This window comes from Mesoplodon densirostris, chromosome X (genome assembly GCF_025265405.1).
Source record: "Mesoplodon densirostris isolate mMesDen1 chromosome X, mMesDen1 primary haplotype, whole genome shotgun sequence".
Lineage (NCBI taxonomy): Eukaryota > Metazoa > Chordata > Mammalia > Artiodactyla > Ziphiidae > Mesoplodon > Mesoplodon densirostris.
In genome coordinates, this window is record NC_082681.1 from 134,217,510 (window position 1) to 134,235,246 (window position 17,737).

Consider the following 17,737-nt stretch of genomic DNA (forward strand, 5'->3'; position numbering starts at 1 on the left):
AGACGATTAAACTGACATCAGAGCATTGTGGGTGGTGGAACCCAGTGGTCAAGCCAACGGATGTTCTTCTGTAGGCTGTGAGAGCCCTGTCAGGGCTTCAGCAGCGTGGAATCATCTATGGAACGCCACCGTTGTGCTGGTGAATAGGATTGAGGCAGGTAGCAATGTAGGTAGACATCGAAGACATCAGGCTAATAATGTACATTGAGATGGAACGGTGGCAGAGACTGCAGAAACAGAGAAGGTTTCACATTCCCCAGAGGCGCTGGGAATATGGTATTGACGGGACCTGGCCTCCTACTGGACAGAGAACAAGCCAAGGAAGTAACTGTGGGAAGTTGGGGTGATATTTTAGGTACTTTACCTAAGGGAAGAGAGAAGGCTCAGAAGCCAAGGAGGCACTCATCATCATCAGATGCAGCATTCTCACATCGATGACACAGATGGGGAACGTGCTGTTTGTTGGTGATTATAATGAAATGGATAGACTGTAAAAGATAATCATTATTTATTTATTTTAAATAAATTTATTTATTTATTTTTGGCTGCGTTGGATCTTCGTTGCTGCGCGCGGGCTTTCTCTAGTTGTGGCGAGCAGGGGCTACTCTTCGTTGTGGTGCGCGGGCTTCTCATTGCGGTGGCTTCTCTTGTTGCGGAGCACAGGCTCTAGGTGCGCAGGCTCAGTCGTTGTGGCTCACGGGCTCTAGAGTGCAGACTCAGTAGTTGTGGCGCACAGGCTTAGTTGCTGCGCGGCATGTGAGATCTTCCCGGACCAGGGCTCGAACCCGTGTCCTGTGCATTGGCAGGCGGATTCTTAACCACTGCACCACCATGGAAGTCCCAGATGATCATTTTTTAATCCTACCTATTCTCTCCCTCTCTCTTTTTCTTTTTCTTTTTTTTTTGGCCACGCTCTGCGGCATGTGGGATCTTAGCTCCCTGACCAGGGGATCGAACCCACGCCCTCTGGCAGTGGAAGTGCAGAGTCAACCACTGGACCCCCAGGAAAGTCCCTAATCCTACCTAGTCTCCTGATAGTCTTTTCCTTTTGAAACTGGTCTGACATTTTCATTATCAAGACCTTCTCAACGGCTCTAATCGTCTTTGCAAAATCCTGTTAGTGTCCGGACACATATGCCCTGAAGGGACTCCTAAGAAGGAACGTTTCTTTATTTACCCTCACATCCCTTCTGCTTTCTTTTCGAACAGCACCCCTGGGCCCCATCAGTTGCCCTCTGTGAGGGGGGGCTGACCACTCAACAAAGCCCTCTTCGTCCTTGGACCTTCTCTGTAGCCTCTGACATGTTCATTGACCCTCCGCTAAGGGACTTTATCCTGCCTTGCATTCCAGAACTCTCCTCTCCGGGCTTTCTTCCACTGCCTATCTATTGCTGTACTTAGCTTTTCTGACTTTCCTGCTGCTGCAGTTCACGTTGCTCCGTAAATTCCAGCTTCCAGACCATCCGGCTTAGGTGTGCACCTACTCCCTCCTGGTTAACAACGCCTTCCACCCCGGAGACCGCCACGTCTCTACTTTCTGCCCTTGTATTCCCCTCTCCCACGCTGCTTGGGAAAAACTCTCCTGTGATTCTTTTACTCATAGAGTCAACAATACTTCTGACAACAGATGTGTGTGGTGTTCCCCCACCTCTCCCACCCTGGGTCCCCGCACACCAAGCTATTCTCTGTGACACCAGCTGGGTGTCCTGTGATTCAATTCAGCCTGACACTAATATGGAGTTAGTACAGACCCCACAGATGAAGGACTCACAGGATGCCCCCCCCCACCCATGCTTCAGAAGCCAGTTGCAGGCAGTGGGTCCCCAGCTTACCCACAAGTTTTCACTCACTTGGCTGTGCATCGGAGAGTCTCATCACTTCTTCCTTGGATTCCGTTTATTCCTGGAACAGTTCATGGCACTCGGGAAACGTTTCCTTAATGCTTCCCCGGTTATTTTATAATAAAGGCTATGATACAGGATACACATGAACAGCCAGATGAAGAGATACAGAAAGCCAGCTGTGGAAGGAGCCTGACAGCAGGAGCTTCTGTCCTCGTGGAGGTGGGGTGCGCCAACCTCTCCTCATGGGGATGTGTTCAGCAACTAGGAAGCGCCCTGAACTCTGTGCTTTGGGGATTTTCATGGACGCTTCGTCACGTGGGCTTTACTGATCATGGACTCAGTCTGCAGCCCATCTCCCTGTCCAGACTGTGGATGGTGAGGCCGACAGTTCCAAGCTTCTCACTATGGCTTGGTCTTTCTGGTGCTAAGCCCCCATCCTGAAGCCACCCAGGACCCCACCAGGGGTCATCTCATTAGAACAAAACACACTCCTATCGCCCTGGAAATTCCAAGGGATTTAGGAGCTCTGAGTCAGGAGCCAGAGTCAAAGACCAAATAGTAGAACAAAAGATGCTGCTAGTACTCTTAGCACTTGGGAAATTACAAGGGTTTTAGGAGCTCCATGCTAGAGCAGGGGGCAGGACTTGTATGTATATTTTTCACAGTTTCACACGTAACCACCCTTTGCCTATCACATGGGGCCACGGTTCTGTTCCACCCACTCACTTGGACGTGCATTATTGGCAGTCCTCTGTGGTACTTACCAGTTTCCACCAGAGGAGCCAGACCACCTGGTACTTCCTAGCTGTCTGAACTGCAGTAGCTGATTTTTTCAGGTTTCCGTTTTCTCCTCTGTTAAGAGGGTTATACGAGAGTACCTACCTCTAGAGATGTTTGCGAAATAAGTTAATGAAGCATCGAATGTGCTTTAAAATAGAGGCACATAGCCAGTAGAGGCAGACTTTTCAGATTATTTATTTAACCTTATGTTCCGCCTTCTTAGCCTAAAATATTTCACAAAGAATGGCTTCGCATTATGCTTAGCCTTCACTCCAAATTCCTTTCAGTGACCTGTTCGGCTTTGCACAGAATGAGCTTCCTGCCTACCTGCAAGCTCCATCCTGCGGTGTTCTCTGATGACTGCGCTGCTGGTCTACCAGTTGTCTTTCGGTTTCCAACTAAGCAAATTAGGCCACAGCCTGTGCCACTCCCCCTGCCCTCTTCCCACTTCGAGTGGGTTGCATGCTCTATCCTTCTCATATTTCATCTGCTGTTTACTTCCTTCTCTGTGCTCACCCACACTCGACTGCATTTTTCCTTTTTGACCACGTGTGGTGTGTGTTCAAATGTTTTTCGGCTTCGCCTTAAAATGTGCGTTTCATGAGTGCAGCCTAGATGGGGTACTTGTTGGGTATTTGTTGAAGAAATGAGTAGTTGTTAGGCACTCTATAAATATTCATTGAGGGAAAGAGAACATCAAATCTTGCGTGTTAGCAAGTGTTAGCAACCAAAGCATCACAGTTTTTTGAGACATGTAGCCAAGTCAGAGAGACTGAGAGAACACCTTTGATTATTGAATCAATTTGTGGTCGGAGGAGTTGGTCTTTCGTCTACAGGAAGATGGGCTCTTCCTTGATGGTTCAGGTTGGTTATAGGCTAGCCTGATTTACTGAAATGTATGGGTCATTCAGCATACTTACGTGATTTGTTTCTAAATGCCTATTTATCTTTTAAAATCTTTGCCAGTATTCACATCCCTAGAATTTGTGCACATTTTTTTTCTGTATTTTTTTCTTTTAAAGACAGTGTCATAGAAAAATTTCCCATTCTAATCCATGCCTAGAAAATTGAGAGGCATACATTTTAGGAATGTCAAGGATTTTGGACCTTGACTATTTTAAGTCTTACATGAAAGCTGTAAATATACTCTGTGGCACTGTTTGTTTCCACTCTTCACTGGATGATGACCTTAGTATTTTTTAATTTTGTTGTAAAGATTTGCATCAAAATTAGAAGCGTGGACAGGAAATTAATTTCTTGAGAGTTCATCAGAATTCTGCAGTGATTCGGGAGGAAGTGGAACTGTGTAAAGTTGATTATCTGTATTTTCAGTTACTCACTTTAAACTCTCAGGAAAATTTTTTCTGTTTCTCTCCACTCCCCGGATTTTCCTAATGCTAAAAATTAAACAATTTGAGCATTGCATAAAATTGGAAGCAAATCCAAGACAGAAAACAGATGTTTTATTAAATATGCATCTTTTCAAAAATGAATGTGGTTTGGAAGATTGTTCTGTTTGAGAGAAAGATAAAGTCTGGGTTAGATAAATTTGGGTGCAAATTCAAGTGATTTATGTTCATTGGAACATTTATATATACATCTAGACATATCCAGGACAACCCTGCTAATGACCTACCGATAGAAGCGTGAAGACTCTTCCCATCTGAGCATGCATTTTATTTTATTTTTTTAGCTACTCATGGACGTCTATCAAAATTAAACTTATTTCTCCCATTGTTCTTTTAGAAACTTAGCAGGTCACTGTGACTCAAAAGACAACTAAATAAATGATGAATGGTAGTAGTTATATATATTTTTAATGTAAAATACCTCTGAAGTATCTTTAGGTTTTAAAAAGAAGTTTACATTTTCGTGTTTTTGTGTATGTGTGTGCAGGGCTAGATGCAGACACTGGTCATGAGTCATGTCGAAACCTTGGGACCCCTTAGGTGTAATCCTGGCACAGACATCGTGAGGACCCTGGAGCGTCTAGCGTAGCTACCATCTCCTTCTTTCCCCATGACAGATGTGGTCCTCCTTCAAAGCCATCTTCCGTGCCATATCCTAAGAGTGTCCCAGAGCTGCTATACCTCTTCTGAGCATGGCCCTCTCTATTCCTTTATCTCTGGATATAGGAAATCCTGCAATTGTATCTAAGTCCTTGCCTTGATGACGTTTTCCCCCAGGAGACCACAAGCTCCTTGAGAACAAGGACTGTGCCACATTCATCTTTGGAATTTCTTTTCTATCGTCATATCTTGTGCACAGCCTGTGTTCAGCGCACATTCGCGAAGTGAAATATCTTAGGATTTCTAGACAGAGTTTCCTATACATTATTTAGGTACCAGAGAATAAAATCATATTCGTAACCTATTGAAAAGTCCTAACTCCGTCAATGTCCTCCTTTATGAAAACATTTATACGCTTTCACCTTATGTTCTAGGTATCTGTTTGACCTACTACCCAGGGCGAATTGGAATGGCTGTGAATGTCTCTATGAAGCCCCAAGTCTTTAGTTGTAAAGGTGAAATTATGTGGAGAGGCTTCTTTGAAACATTGTCATAGCGTGGAATAGATCATTCTTAGCTTCTGCGTCCGATATTCCGCCAAAGGTCTGTATGCTTTGACTAATGTGTTCTCTGTATGGTAAAATTCCAATAAAATGACATAAGATATTTATGGTAATGTTTGCTAATATATTGGTAACTCATAAATATTGGTTTGCCTTGAGTATTTAATATGAATCATCTCAGGCAATATTTGTTTTTACAAGAAGCTTTTATAGATGAGTCAATAACATACAAAGTATAGCGTAAGTCTTCACAAGTGGTCTGTATACGGTAGGGTGTAGTTTCACATGAAAACAAATCATAAAATGTAATTTCTTATTAATTTCCAAATAATCAGCTATCTGTCATCATATTTATCTGTCTTCGGGACTTCTGTAATAGGTCATCCAGCCCAAATTTACTGGTAACATCAACAGTGTTTTAATCTAGAGAACTGAGCCTTTAACCTTTGAAATATCTTCTTAGCCACACGGCTCTATCTTATAACTTAGCTTCCGATACATGAAGCAAAGTTTATGACTTCATGGACCCCCATGAATCATGTAGCAGAAAACAAATGAGAAAAATGAAGACGTGATTACTTGAACATAGGTCAGTGTTAGTGATCAGCATTCTACTTAGATACCAGTCCTTAGCAGCAAGATGTCATAATAGGCGGGCGCAATAAATGGTCATTTTCCTTCTCTGACCCTTTGGTGTTTGGAGGTTTCTAATACCAAAAGCCGTCTAGGAGAATGTTATGTTGCAAATTCACACATGTGGGGCTATCCTTTGAGAAGAAAAAAAAAGAGAGAGAGAGAATGTATTTCGCCTTGCATAGCAGGAAAAATAGTAGAAGTGTCACCGAACACAAAAAATCCGTCTGCCCTATGCACAGTGAGGCCAAACAAACCGAAACTTCGGAGCTTGGAGCAGACAGAGGTTTACTGCAGGGCCGTGAAAGGAGACAGGTGGCTTCTCTCCAAAAACCCCACAACTTTTAGCAAAGCATTTTTCAAGGCCCGGTGAGGGAGGGGCATCCCAGGGTGTGTGTTCAGCTCGTGCCCGGTTCTCTGACGGGTTGATGATGAGGTCACAGGGCAGTGTCACAAGGGTGCCAGTTGGTCTGGGGGCTGTGTGCTAGAGGTCATCAAATTGTTAATTTCTTCCTTGTGGTGGTTTTTAGCATCTGAAAAAACTCAGGAAAAAGGCCTGAGATACAAGACCTATAGCACCTCAGACAGGAGCTGCCGCAGGAGATGTGGGGGAGGGGTCTCTGTCCCGGGAAGGGCCCCTGGGGTCCTGCTCGGGTTACGGAATCTGTGCTGCTGGTAGTGACCAGGGCCCAGTAAGAGAAGTGGAGTTGGTGAGGTAGGCAAGCAGCGTGGATGGAATCATTCCTGACATGGAATTAAATCCTACAGGATGTGAATATTTTGTTCTATCAGTGTCAGATTTGCAAAAAAAAAAAAAAAAAGGAAACTCATGCACATACTAGTTACTGAATGTTCCTCTCTCCCTCGTGCACCTAAAAAACACAAACACGAAACCCAGCAAGCCAAGAGGCAAACAAAAACTCACCCTAAAATAATAATTCAAATACATGTTTCTCAACCTTATCCCAAGGCAGAAAAGAGTCAGCTACCAGACATAACTCACTAATTTTTGTAGACATCTCCTGACACACACCTAGTTAACTTGGCAGCTGTGAATTTGACAATTACCTGTGGGTGTGAGCCAAGATATGACCTCTGATCAAGTGAAACAGAAACAGAGCCAGTTTCGAAATTGTGATATTAACCGTGCAATGTTAGAATAGCTAATAGTACGTGTGTGTTTGCTGTATGCATCACGCGTGCAGTGAGGCTGTCTTTGGTCCTGATACCAAATAACCTTTTTGTCCCTGATGAAAACTGTGTCAGGTGTAGATTCCCACAGACTGGGGACTGAGCATGGCACAGAGAAAAGACATTAGTGGCTCCACTTGAAACAATGTATGCTGATAGCCGAACTACCTGCTTTGAGCCCTGCTGGACCCTTGACAGCTCTGTGATCTTGGCCAGTTCGCTAATACCTCCTGGATTTCGTTTTTTTTCAAACAGTGGAGATAACGCTCCCTTTTGTGCTCACTGAGAAGGTTAAAAAGAGTCTGTATGGGAATTACCTGGCGGTCCAGTGGTTAGGACTCAGCGCTTTCATTGCTGGGGGCCCCGGGGGCCATCCTTGGTCTGGGAACTACGATCCCTCAAGCCATGCTGTGTAGCTAAATATATCAATAAATTAAGTAGAGAGTCCATGTATAAAACGGTATCTTAAAGGTTGACCCACCATATACATGTCACCTGTTATAACAGTTCCTATTCGATTTGGATGAGGAGGCGGCTTGATTCTGTGAAAAGCGTGTGGTCTTTGAACTCAGGATAGACGTAGCTCTGACTCTGCCTTATGGCTTAAATGTGTCGTGGGAACTAACGTCTGAGTATCAGTTTTCCTAAATGCAAAATACATGCTATGATACCTACCCTGCGCGGCTGTAGAAGGGTCAGCAATAATGAATGCAGTTAAGATGGTTGGTACATATGAAGTCATTTCCACAAATATATTTTAACCAACAATATGTACTGTATAGCACAGGGAACTCTACTCAGTGCTCTGTGGTGACCTAAATGGGAAGGAAATCTAAAAAAGAGGGGATATACGTATATGTATGACTGTTTCACTTTGCTGTACAGCAGAAACTAACGTAACATTGTAAAGCAACTATACACGCCAATAAAAATTTTTAAAAACCACGATATTTATGAAATAGTAACTACATGTTCTATCAAAACCATAACCATACTATGACCCTACCTTCCTACAACTTAATAATGGGCTGACTCATTGGCTATGAAACGGAAACACTTTACGTGCTTGGTACTAATATTAAGGGTTGAAATGTGTTCAGTGGTTTATCCTTTTTTCCCGCTCACCATCCTTCCTAGAGATGTAAAATGGTGAGTGATTACGTGGGTAGTCTGTCCAAATGTCTCACAAGGAGTCACTTGCTTTGTTGTGATCCTCTCACTCGTAAGCAGAAAGAAGCAGGGTTGCTTGAGGGTCATCCTTTAAAGAGAAGGTTCCATGGTGAGATGACAAGAAATGCGCCAAATGGTCCTAAGATGAGAACTGATCAGTTAGAGCCTCGTCTTGTCGTATGAGAGCCGAGAGAACGAGGCAGCTTGGATCTTGCCCATCTGACCCACTGCTGTAAGGGGGAAAAAAAAAATCTCTGCAGGCTGAGGATCAGTTCTTGCAAACAAACGACGTCTAACATATTGAGTGGCTTTCGCAAAATAAACTGTCCAAGGATTTTAAATTCTTAATTTAAATAAACTGCATCGAACAGAGACATGGACTAAATTGATTATTCATCTTCGATGAAAATTTAATGGTGGCCAGGTGAAAGCAGGTGAGAAGTAGATTGGTGACCTCCAACCGTCTCGCTTTAGTCTGAATTCTCAAATGGCCTGTGGACTCAAGTGGTTGGATATAGAATCTACAATTTGCCATAACTGTGTAGGTGTCCTTTCTTGACTAGTTGCTTGAATTATTAGGGCATCAGTGAAGAATTACTTTATGACATTATTAGCTACTTTTTGTAATTACCCAAAAGAAAGCTTAGAAGGAATGTAACAAGGGTTTTGAAAGAATGGCACCAACTCTTTTACTGAGTGTATTTCTCTCTCTCTGTCTCTCTCTCTGTCTCTGTCTGTCTGTTTTATTTTAACAGGGAAAAATGTGCTGAGATGGAAAAGAAATCAAGTAGATTTCCATGGTGGCGTTTTTAAAAGCATCTTCTTAGAAGGACAATGTAATTGTAAGTATGACAAAAAGTCATTGATCTCCGCTGCCTTATTTTGTGGATGCATTTACACCCTGGTTAATTCAAATCTGGCAGTGCTTTCAGATTACTTTCGTGGTAAAAATTGTTTTCTTTTTTTTAAAAAAAATCTATTTGAAATTCACCGAAGTACAAAGCAGAGATTTTAAGCTCATTGGGAGCATACATACTGGCATGCTTTGTGAATTTAGGATTGCACAATAATTATTTGTTTCTCCAAATAGCCACAGTGCAGAGTATATCTCATTGATGAGGCAAGAAAGTCAGCCCTCCTTCTGCAATTCACCCTCATCCCCACTGGCCACGGAAAACCCACTTTTCTTCTACAGTAAGCATCTCAAGCCACCAGGGTCTTTGAATGGCCTCAGCATTTCATTTGATCACTTTTGTGTGTTGCCCCTGAAGAGTGTGATCCAAAATATCAGACATGCTTTCTAATGCAGGCTGTGGGCCCACTGAGGCCATGGGATCCTTCTCTTTCTCTGAAAGCCAGAAATAGAGCATAGCCCAGGGAAGGGGAAATGGGTAGAATACTTTGACGATCTATGTTTCTGAGCATACATTAATGAAGATATTTTATAAGTCAAAATTGGGACCCTTTCCCCCCATTTAAGTTTCAGAAAGGATGTATTTTAATATATTTCAAGTAAATGGTTAAGACTTTTCATGGCTCAGCTGTCAATTCAAGCCCTGCTGAGGCCGTTTATATGATTACATGGATTAAATGCTGGCTGTTTACCTACTTTCTTACCATTTTGAGTGCCATAACTTCTAAACATCTTTCGGAATTTAGACCACCAGTGGCTTTTGAGTATCTACAGTTAACCACCTAATTTCCCTATTTTTACTCTGTAACAAACTTCTGCACCTTTCCTGGATTCTAAAAGATTGTCAAGGTCACATCCTTCATTGAACTCCTCTTTCTAAAAACTAGATTTCCAAACTCCTTTTCCTATTTCCTGCTATTAACAAAGTGCTAGGTTTTTCTTCTCCAAAGGTAATTTGTAATGAATAAAGAAAGACTACTCCTGTCCCCCTTTTTTTGGGGTTAACCATGCAAATTTGGAAGATGAAACAGGTGAGGATATACAGTTCAACAATCCATAAGAGCACATTGTGTAAATCCCTTTGTCTTCTGAATTTCGAAACTCCCTTTTGTTTTTTCATTGTCATTTTCTTTTTTCAATCTGGAGGAGCATTAATATATAACCAAGGCTTGAAGGTGCACAAGTATTTGTCTTCTTTGTCGCACTACCAGCCTTTCGAACAATAAGCCTATGCAGCCTTGATTGTAATCATTTCCGGAGCTGCCGTGCAAGGAGCAGTCAGTTTAATGTAACCAGCCCATCCTGGTTCTGAGGAGAAGTGGTCGTAATGGGTCTGGCATCAGGCTCAGAGCCGTAGACAGCACAGCTCCGAATACGACAGCTTGGATTATGAAAGCCGAAGGGAATGTGATAGAAAGCGCACCATCGGGGGAAGGAAGTGAGAACTTATGAACTGGGGAAGACTCCTTACTTTTTTTTTGGTTTTTTTAAATTTAATTAATTTATTTTTTATACAGCAGGATCTTATTAGTTATCTATTTTATACATATTAGTGTATATATGTCAATTCCAACCTTCCAATTCATCCCACCACCACCCGCCTCCCCGCTTTCCCCCGCTTGGTGTCCATACTCTTGCATTTGCAAGCACTGGGTGTTGATCCATCTGCGCGTTTGTGCTAGAGTCTGACTGCTTCTCTGATGAGGGGAGGCCTTTGGAGTGCCACTTTGGGGTGGGCTTGACGAGTGGTGACGCTATGTTCGAACTTTATTGTCTCCCAAGGATGGCTTGGCTGAAAACCTAAAGACAAAATTGTGAGTTTTCCTTTCGCAGAAACCTCAAGACCCCAAGTGGCAACCAAAGTCTCTGTGACTCTTTAACTGGACTGATGGTCATTTACAAGGGGTACAGGGTTCATTGGGGAAACACAAAGACCTGTGAATCAGGGCATTTATGTTGTTATCCAGGTTTGCTACTCATGAGCATGTTTTCGAGGGTCAGGCTTCTGACATGCTTGAATAATAGAGATGTAGGTATTCATTCCCTTTTCACTATGAAGACCTTGTGATGATAAATGAAGAAAAACATCTGTCTAGGAAGCAGAAAGAATTCATTAAGCCTACTGAATACTTGAACCTTTCAACTTACGCCCGTTGCATCTAATTTTCCATACACCGTTGAATGAACCCTTTCTGGTTTTGTAACCCTGTTAAAGGAAGTGCTTTGCAATGGATTTTCGTGGTCATCGGGGATGCTGTTGGTGAACTGATTTAGACATTCCTTAATTTTTTCCCAAAGATGGCTTAGTTCAGTTCAAAACTGACAACCAAGGACAGTGCCTTTCATGGCACTCCTGGAACCATGATTTTCATTTCTAAGTGAAGGGATCCAGGGATGAACCAGAATTAGGATGTTTGGCATTTTATGTTTGGACTGAATTTGCTAGTCTACTGAAGATCCTGACACTCAGGGTTATGCTAGGGGCTAATACATTTGAACATTGAGGTAGTTTGTTTATATGCTACTTAGTTCTGGACACACATTGTCCAAATGAATCTTTTATTAAAACATTTTGTGATTCCGAGGAACACAGATTAGTTATGTAAATCAATTTGGTATAGTAGCTGAGTTATAGACTTAAATACAATGATAAAAATAATAATGTTAAATAATATAGGGCTTCCCTGGTGGCGCAGTGGTTGAGAGTCTGCCTGCCGATGCAGGGGACATGGGTTTGTGCCCCGGTGCAGGAAGATCCCACATGCCGCGGAGCGGCTGGACCCGTGAGCCATGGCCACTGAGCCTGTGCGTCCGGAGCCTGTGCTCTGCAACGGGAGAGGCCACAACAGTGAGAGGCCCACGTACCGCAAAAAAATAAAAATAAAAAAAAATAATAATATAAATATAATATAGGTAATATATAATTATGTATAATATAAATATGTTACAAATATAACAATCAACTAATATAAATAGAAATTATTTGGGGGCTTCCTTGATCCTTTTCTTCTTAACTATTATCCAAACCCGTAATATTACCTTGTACCAATACTACACTGCCTATTTTTTTTCCTAGTTTAATGCTTCCTTTCTGCCGAAAAGGTTTATGTTAGACTGGAAAAAAGGGGCAAATGTATCATTAAAGAGATCATCTTACACTATTTATAATTTTTGTGTTTTTTTTTGGCCATGCCACGTGGCATGCTGGTTCTTAGTTGCCCAACCAGGGATCAAATGCGCACCCCTTGCAGTGCAAGCGCGGAGCCTTAACCGTTGGACCGCCGGGGAAGTCCCCATAGGTTTTTTTTTTATGCATAAGCTAATTTTGTTTGATCTTTGGAGGCGATCAATACACTCAGTCTTGAGTAAGTGACCATGGAACATGACCTAGGCTCAGGTGAGCCAGCTGTGTCCTGTGGGTGACTCAGTTTTTAGGAGTAGCGCCTTTTATACGACAGTGCCAGAATTGAATGGTTGCAGTAGAGACGGCATGGCCATCATTTGACCCTTTACATCCTTTGACCCTTTACAGTGAGTTTGCTGATACATACTTAAGGCCATGACCGGATTCTTTGGGGAGTTGGGAGGGTAGTTCCTGGTGATTATTTTGGATCCACAAATTGCTAACAAATATTAACATATAACAAATTATCAATACTATAGATATCTGCTCTCATATTAGGAGTTCTATGAATGCACTGATACAGTCTCATACAGCAGGCGTTTGTGATCTGGAATCTGGGATGCATGCATCCCTGGGGTCTGGGAGCTCCCTGGAAGTTTACAGGTGAACCGACTGTATATGCACCAGGGGGAGAACCTATGGCCATCCACAAGAAAGCATACATGGTACAGCCACACTGATTAGCGTGGGTCGCCCCTAGCTGTTGTAGTGATAGCTTCCCATGGCTCTCTGATCCTTTAGGCTAAGGTTCATAATTACGTACCTTGACCATGGGGAACCATCTTGACTGGTTTTGCCATGCCTTTGTTCATTTGTTTCATGATCTAGAGGAAGGGAATGCTTGATTAAGCACAAACAATTATTGTGATTTTTTAAATTTTGCTTCGCTCAACTTTTTTTTAAAAATTAATTTATTTTATTTATTTATTTTTGGCTGTGTTTGGTCTTCGCTGCTGTGCGTGGGCATTCTCTAGTTGTGGCGAGTGGGGGCTACTCTTCGTTGCGGTGTGCGGCCTTCTCACTGTGGTGGCTTCTCTTGTTGTGGAGCACGGGCTCTAGGCGCGCAGGCTTCAGTAGTTGTGGCGTGTGGGCTCAGTAGTTGTGGCTCGCGGGCTCTAGAGCACAGGCTCAGTAGTTGTGGCACACAGGCTTAGATCCTCTGCGGCATGTGGGATCTTCCCGGACGAGGGCTCAAACCCGTGTCCCCTGCATTGGCAGGCGGATTCTTAACCACCTTGCCACCAGGGAAGTCCCTTGCTCAACTTTTTAATGAAGTGCATTCCATACCCTTAAAACCAGGGAGTTCACTGATTCCATTTTTGTGTGCGTGAGAGCATTTGCACGCCAGGTAATTCTGACTCAGCACGCTTCCTTGAAGTGGGTAATTAATATCAAGAGGGAATGGAATTGTTTTGTCTTTCTGTGGCAGGCTGTTGCATGTCACACACTTGGGCGTGCTGTGGACCTGTAGTAAATATTAACAAGGTATATTTTTCTTGTAGATGATTAAGGATCGTTTGCCTAAACACACGCCTTTAATGTGCCCTACTTCTTTCCCTTTCCACGATGACTGCTGAAATAAGATTTTCCGTTGTGTTCCTAAATATTTATTCAAGCATGATGTGGGGCAATGGGGAATATGGAACACTTAGGACTTCAATGAGGCGGCATGTAACATAATCTACATGAGAACTGTTAGCGCATGGGACTGGAGAAATGGTCCTGTTCCTTTACGTGAACCTTCCCAGGGTCCTTCTTGGCAGGCGATTGGAAATTTAAGTAGAGAAAATTCAGTCTTCTTTGTTCTTGTCACAGCACAAGGCACGTAGAAGGTTCTCAGTAAATGCTGGATAAATGCAGGTCAACTTCACGCTGTAGTTTAACAGGGACAGGTGCTTCCTGTAAACCAGTAGCCATAAGGTCTAGCTCGGGCTGAGGAGCGCAAGTGGGCAAGTGACCTTGGACTAGTCCTCTTACCCCCTCCTGTGCCCTCAGCCTGCGTGATGCCAGCTTTATCCAACTACAGAAGGTCCTGTCCTGTGCAAGACGTTTCCCTGCACATTGGTCCAGAGCTGCCCAGCCTCTCAGTGGACGTGGCTCTTTTCCATCATGCAGAAAATCCTTCTGTGATTCTTTCATATCAGATGGAGAAAACAAAGTCAGTCCGGCCCATGTTAGTTATGCTTTAGGAAACCAGACATCTTCTTTAGACCCAGGGATGAATCGGTATTATTTTACTCCTTGCATTTTGTGAATCTGGGTGGAGAAGAAAATATATGCCGTGTCTCATGACATTTTTCTACGGGTGATAACAACTTGGAAGCAGTGGAGTGTTGATTCTAGAGATTTTTTTTTTTCCTGCTATTTGTTCTGGTCTGGTTAATATGCATGGAAGAATATAAATTATTTAGCATTGGCTTATCTGTAATTAAGTCTTCGAAATGGACTATGATTTTTAACTGATATATTTTCTTCTCAATTACTTAGAAAATGTAAGCCTTCCTTGGGGAATGGTTAGTCTTTCACTTGTCCTTTTAATGGTAATTGACTGGCTTGTTCAAATTATGCTGTTCTGGGAAGAAGGTTAACAAAATCTGGCAAGGTAATAAGCAAATGGCGTCCGATGAGCGCTCTGCGTCCTGGATACGTGTCCTGATTACTTTCTCACCTTCCCAAAGTTGCAGATTCATCATGAGGGTAAACTGGGAAAATGGGAAATACATCAGCTACAGAGTTTAAATTTCCCAACAGGTGTTCCTTTGGTCTCTTTTGCTGCTGGTATTTACATGGAGTCTTTTATAATCCATAGTTAATTTAAAATCTCAACTAATTTAACTCTTTTGATATTGTAAGTTATATTTTTAAAATACTTAAACCAAGTACTTGCTCAAAAAGCAGTGAATGAGGGTAAATTGAGGCTGAACGTGGAATCATGGTCATTTGTTATTTTATGCTTGGAAATGTCAGATTATCGTTGGAGCATTTTACTGAAACCAATCCCAGTATTGACCGTTGTTTACTGTAGCTTAACCTTCTCAGGTATTTTTAAATCATTACCATTTCAGTGGTCAAGTCTTTGAACCCGTCTCTGAAATGATGTGACATGAACCATTTAAAAAATTTTTGAAAGGAGTAAAGTAGCACAGAATGAGTGAGGATCCAGGGATATCTGACCAGAATTGAACTGATTTGAGGATAAAGTCCATTTCATTGCATTGCCTTTCAAAGTACAGAGGCAACATTGGAAGTCATTTTCCACAGTGGCGCCATCTTGTTTCTGCACAGCTGAAGATCAATGAATTGATCTTCTATCTTCAGGATAAATTGGAATAATTCTGTTTCATGTTGAAATGGCTAAACTGCTTTGGAAAGAAACATCAAAATGATGTAATGTTTCAGGACTTAGGGAGACCACTCTAAAGCTCTGATGGTGTAGGCTTCTCACAAATGTTTTCCGCTAGCTGCTGGTTGAGAATCTTTCTGATCAAGTTCTTTCTAAGGGCCCCTCTACTGGGAGATGTAATGTCCGTCTTTCACATCTGAAAGGCACCCTCCTGAAGCCTCACCGCTACTTCTGCTGTATTTTTCTCAGCCAGTCTTGTTGAAGGAAGAAGAAGTCAAAATGCATTTTCCTCACTTTCCACTCTTTTTGCAATCTGTTAATTTCCTACCGCCGCTGTAACTGGTGATCTCAAACTTAATGGTTTGGCACACAGGACACAGTATTAACAAATTCAGTTCCGGAGGTCAGATGTCTGGGGCAAAGACCAGTGTCAGCAGGGCTGGTTCCTTCTGGAAGGCGATGGGGAGGATCCATTGTGTTGCCTTCTCTCATTTCCAGCGTACCTTGGTTCATGGTCCCACATCTCATCACCACCTCTGTCTGCTTCAGTTCTCACATCTCCTTCTCTGACTCTGACCCCTGCCCCTCCTTTAAAGGACCTTGTCATTCCACTGGGCTTGCCCAGATAACCCGGGGGCATCTCCCCATCTCAAGACCCTTCATTTAATCCCGTCTGCACAGTCCGTGTAACGTTCTCTGCCAGGGAAGGTTGTATGTTCTCAGGGATTCTGGAAAGTCAGAAGTGGATGACTTTGGAGGGCATTGTTCCACCCGCCACACTTAGAAGGCTATGAGCCTGTGAGGACCAGGAGATACATGTCACCTGTCACCTTCAGGGACCCCTACACCATCCATCTCCTTCATTGGCATGCTCTCTCCTCCATCTGTCTCTCTCTCTCTTTTTTTTTTTTTTTTTTTGTTTGGCTGTGCCATGCGACATGCGTGATCGTAACTCCCCGAGCAGGGATCGGACCTACAGCACCCCCTGCAGTGGAAGCTCGGAGTCCTATAACCACTGGACCGCCGGGGACGTCCCCTCTCCTCCACCTCTTTGCCAGCATTCTTGTTTCTCGTTCCCCCCCCCCCTTGCTAGCATCCTCTTCACTTCCTTTCTTCCCCACGCCCCTTCCTTCTTCTTTTCTCCTCTCCCTTTGAATCTCGCCCTCTGCCCTCGATGGAGGCTGTGTGTACGAGATCCTCATGTGTGTGAACAAAGACTGGGGGCCTTTGGTAACTTGACCTCAGGCTCCCCTCTCTACCCCATCTCTGACATCCATCCACATACCCCCTGTCCCAGGCATATCATGCCATTCAGAACCTTCCAGACCCAGCCCTGTTCCCTTTCAGACCTCCATGTCTCTTGCAGGGATGCCCCCCTTTGCTCCCTCAGCTGACCGTTCTTGCAGCTGGAAAAATTCATTTCAACCTTCTGATTCCATCTGCACCCGGACATCACTTCTCAGGGAAGCCTTCCTCCTCCCCTAAAATCCATTCCTGAAGACAGCATCTCCGTGATGATGGGGTCCCCCTGCCTCTTTAGTGTCTCACTTCTCTCCTAGACGAAAAATCTAAGTATTGGAGATATTTTAGATTGCTGTAACCCTCACCTCATCTGACACAGTGTCCCCTACACAGTGAAAAATTATTGATCCAATTAATGTCATGATAAAATAGTAGCGACAAAGACTGTGTTTAGAGGTAATCTCACTGCGCTACCATCCGTGTCTTATATACTTTTATGTATTTGTATTATTTCCGTAGTGCGTGTATCTGTGTAAATTATAATAGATTATTGAAGAAGTCACGATCCTCTTGGGAGTTCTTTGTGCCTCCTGCTAAAACTGAGCAAGTCTACACGGAGTTGTCAAAAGAGGGCAGGTGTTCCAAGTGACCTGAGCAGTCCTCATCCCACACGGGTTAGTCCTCATATTCCTGAGAACTGTCGGTGCCCCAAGGGAGGTGAGAATTATGTTCCATCCTGAGCGCAGAGAATGATTGTTACTGTCACTCCAAGGGAATGAGGCAAAATATTGGTGTCTCCTAATGCAATAGTGTTTTCCTCCAAGAATGCTTTGCCTTCACTTCACTTAAAGAAAAATGTCGGCCA

The 17,737-nt window shown here is 43.2% G+C and overlaps 1 protein-coding gene across 4 annotated transcripts in view; it reads left to right on the forward strand.

Moving 5' to 3' along the window:
• The window catches only part of NLGN4X (neuroligin 4 X-linked), a 342,892-nt gene that overhangs the window by 30,119 nt on the left and 295,036 nt on the right, over positions 1–17,737 (forward strand). For 2 of the 4 annotated variants that reach the window (XM_060087275.1, XM_060087276.1), the window contains exons 2-3: positions 5,068–5,236; positions 8,946–9,032. The exons of 1 other annotated variant lie outside the window; for it this stretch is intronic. The gene's annotated coding sequence lies outside the window, so the exon portion shown is untranslated. The remainder of the gene's footprint in view (positions 1–5,067; positions 5,237–8,945; positions 9,033–17,737) is intronic. One more of the 4 variants, XM_060087277.1, reaches the window with a different exon arrangement.